The following is a 4,171-nucleotide window of genomic DNA, read 5'->3' as shown; positions in this document are numbered from 1 at the left end:
TTTTATAAAGAAATATAACAAAACAAATTATAGCTTTTGGTACATAGCTTCTATTTGACCGAGCCTGTTATTCCAAGGCTGTAGTCAGGGTACGCTTGAGATGTTAATCAATATTAATGTCTGCAATTATTATCATCACCCTGGATTGGGAGGAGGTAAAATATCATAAAGAATAGCTGAACATTTTGAAAATGTTTAAAAACTAGAAAAAGTATTACCATTTCTCTGATTTTTGTTAATTTTTTTATTGTACAGTTGCTGTTTGTTTTGTTTTTCAATATAAAAGACAATATAATAATCCTCGACAAAGATTTACCCCCCCCCCCAAAAAAAGGATGCTATATAAAATACTTTTTCAGGTGCATTTTTTGGTCAGAATTTGACAAGATGGACACATTTTGGGCTCTGTACTTACTAATAATAGTGTATACCATTGTGATTTAAGAGGGCGTAGAGGCCGGTTGTGCCAATGAAACTTTTTTGTTTCCATAAAATTGGTCAATCTATCTTTTTTATATTAATCATACGATATTGAGAAATTGAATATGGGCCAACTGAACAAAATTGATGTTTGGTTCATTCTAAAACTATTTTTGAAATACATTATATATCACTTTTTTTTGTCCCAATGCAAAATTTACTAGGCTTCTAATCATGTTGGCTCCCTTCCAAGGAGGGCACATGATCTATTTTCAGGATCCCATAATATCCGTTTAAGTACATTAAATCGCCAGATTAGATTATGTGAAATGCATACCCTATATAGACTTATACTTACACAATTATGATCATAGTCGTGGATTGCAACGTTAGTCTGAGTAATTATCAGTGGCAAACATGTTTAGGTTGGAAGGAATCGTTGGCATTAGATATCCCGCTGTTTCCTGTCGTCATATTGTGTCAATGAATAGGTTGGCATGTTCATTTTGTGATGATCAAATTAATGCAAGGTAAACGAGCGCTCGATATATTGTGTTAGAGCTGTTTATGTTGCCATAACACACTTGCATAGATATGCGCATGCATTATAAGTCTTTGATTGTGACGTAACAATATTGATACGACGCAACAATGTTAATGAGAGCGCGCGCGCTCGCTCAGCTCAGGCATGAATCTGGGGGGGGGGGGGGGGGGCGTTTCACAAAGCTTGCTACGGAGGACATACTGTGTATGATCGAATCTCTTTGAAGAGGGGGGAGGGGGGTGTTCCACTTACCGCAATTTTCTTCATCATCGCGTTGAGGGCAGTCATACCATCCGTCGCATCGAAGTCTATCGAGTAGGCATATGTCGGTATCGCGACACCGGTAAGGACACTCTACGTCTACGATAAGAAAATGATGATGATGATGATGATAATGATGATGACGATGGTGATAATGATGATTACTACGGAGGACATACTGTGTATGATCGAATCTCTTTGGCTTGTTAATATATATATCTGAAAAGCGCTATATAAGAACTAGCTATTATTAGGTGGTCTGTCGATGACAGATCACCTATTGATTTCGCTAGAATTTTCTTTCTTTATTCTTTATTCTTTATTTCTTTATTTTTATTCCTTCCGTACACTTTTTTGTGCACACGTTTACTCGAAATCTTGGAAATTACTTGGAGGTTTACTCGAAATCGACATGGTCAATTTCCTTTGAATTTCTGTCAGTCATCAAGCCCTATGATTTCAAGTCTAATACACCAGTTTACAGTTGTGTGCGCCATTTTAATATAGTATTAATGACTGCTTTGAGAGAAATAGTTGTTTTATTACGCTCAAGGGAAGGTTAGAATTGTGCTATTCCCCGAGGCTTGCCGAGGGGAATAGCCCAATTGTAACCTTCCCGAGAGCGTATGAAAACAACTATTTCTCGAATATTAAAGCAGTCATTAATACTTTTATATGCCGAAAAAAAATAGACTAAAAAATAAAAAATAAAAAATACTTTTTTTTTTTGTCGAAGGTGAGAGTCGAACTCTTGCGTACAATGAGTGATGAATCTTACATCAACGCCTTACACCACTCGGCCATCGCGCGCTGTTCACAAGCTTGGCAGTTTTGTACAATATATACATTAAAATGGATTGAAACCGGCTTCGGCGTGATGAATGCTTCGCAAAAGCACCCTTCTTTTACTTTTGCAATGCATATTGGCACGAACTTAGATCAAGATCTATCGGCAGATGTTGTTTTTTTGTTTTTGGAAGTTTATTTTCGTCTTCATGTCAACAATGCAAGATAAAATTGTCGGTAAGATCGATCGAGATTCAATTGTATTGAAATTACCGACCAATCCTTCGCACACATACGGTATCCTCGATCGCTCAAACCATTTTTTAACATGTAAACCTATGGGGTAACCATGGAGGCTGACCTATTTTTTTAATAACCATGGTTATTAAAAATATTAAATGTTTTATGCATGGTTACCGGGAATTTTACAGGAACAGTTGAAGTTTATGAATGCAATTCGACCAATCAGATGGCTGGATTTCTTAAGTGAGGTATATAAACAAAGCTAATGACCTCGAGGTCATGTATTTATGCGTAAATTAAGATTGCGCCCATGCAAATTATGATGTGAGCGCACAGCGCAGCGCGCAGGCAGTGATGTCATCGTTTTCAGATGAACATGTATTGTTGCGTCACAGTGAAAAGATTACACTGATGACATGGCCTAGTTAAATTTATTTACTCGATCATGCGCTCACATCATAATTTGCATATATGGGCGCAATCTTAATTTACGCATAAATACCAGAGGTCAGAGGTTATTGGCCCCAATTTTGGGGCCAATGACCCGAGGTCAACTGTCTGCGCATGCGCACTGATACAACTGTAAACTGGTGTATTAACTTTTTCAAGTTCATGGGGTCATCGTGACGTCATCCAGGCGCCATTTTGTAAAAATCAGGTCATTATCATATCTCGATAACAAGTCATCAAAAATCAACCATATTTGGTATACATCAACTTCAGGTCACAGGTCAACGAAAAATGTCAAAAAATTATGCGCGCGCACCTCGACGCGCACGTACGCGCGCATTAAAATTTTAAAATGGTCAAATTCGTTCCAAATTAATTTTGCATACGTTTCAGGCCATTTTAAGCATTTTCAAAATTTGCGCGCGCGTAATTATGCGCGCGCGTTTCCGCGCGTATCCGCGCGTCCTGGCATTTTGCAACATAGAATCGCCAAATTTTTTCTGTTATCATATTTATTACATTTTTCCAAGCATTTTGATACCTTGTTTACCTGTTTCCGACCAGTAATACCGCAATTAGCGGCTGTCAAAGTTGAACGCACGCGCCGACCTGCGCTATCTGTATCCACAATACATGGGCAAAAACATGCCTATACAAAATTCATTTTTACTCTTCAGAATTGATAGATAACCGCCAATTTCTTTCATATTTAAATAGATTATGAGTTGGAGGTATGATTTCATGTCTCATTTGACCCTCAATTAACTCATGACGTCATCATAATGGCCTCCGAACTCAAAATTTCAATTTGCATATTATGACGTCAGCAGATTTTTGGAAAATTGATTGTATCTCTGTAAATATTGATCAATTTTGTTTCAAATTTTGATATGTTCTACCTGAGAATATTCTCGACAAATACAGTCGCCACGATATTTCATTTTGACAATGGTATCATGGCGTATTTTTGCGATTAAAGGAGGCATGTCAATTTTTTACATTTTGCGTGTATTCTCTATGGGACATGACTTTTTCTCAAAACTGGATTCTACATTCTCGTCTTTTGCGAGCAATATCTCCGTCGTTTTTATCTTTGTTTACGCTGAGCTTTGAGTATGTTGTAGCTGAGACAATAAGCTATCACAAGTGTGCCCTTTATTTTTCGATCAGATGCCGGGATCATGCTCATGTTTCACTTGCAAAGTGGGATTTGAGAATTTCATTTTCCGTTTACGTGTAATCTCTATGGGAAATGTTTTGGTATATCGGTAATGCACTTGACTTCCGACCTCGAGGTCCCTGGTTCGAGTCCGGGCGTCTCCAACAATTTGTTTTCTTCACTTTTTTTTCTTTTTGACCATTCACTCTACCATCTCCTTTGAATATTAAAACACGTACAATCGCCAATAATGTAATAAACAACCATATTTACTTTATTATTACCCTATTATCACTAGATCCATTACT

The sequence above is a fragment of the Strongylocentrotus purpuratus genome, unplaced genomic scaffold, assembly GCF_000002235.5.
Source record: "Strongylocentrotus purpuratus isolate Spur 01 unplaced genomic scaffold, Spur_5.0 spur5_contig_837, whole genome shotgun sequence".
NCBI classification, from domain to species: domain Eukaryota; kingdom Metazoa; phylum Echinodermata; class Echinoidea; order Camarodonta; family Strongylocentrotidae; genus Strongylocentrotus; species Strongylocentrotus purpuratus.
This window is presented reverse-complemented; position numbering follows the sequence as displayed.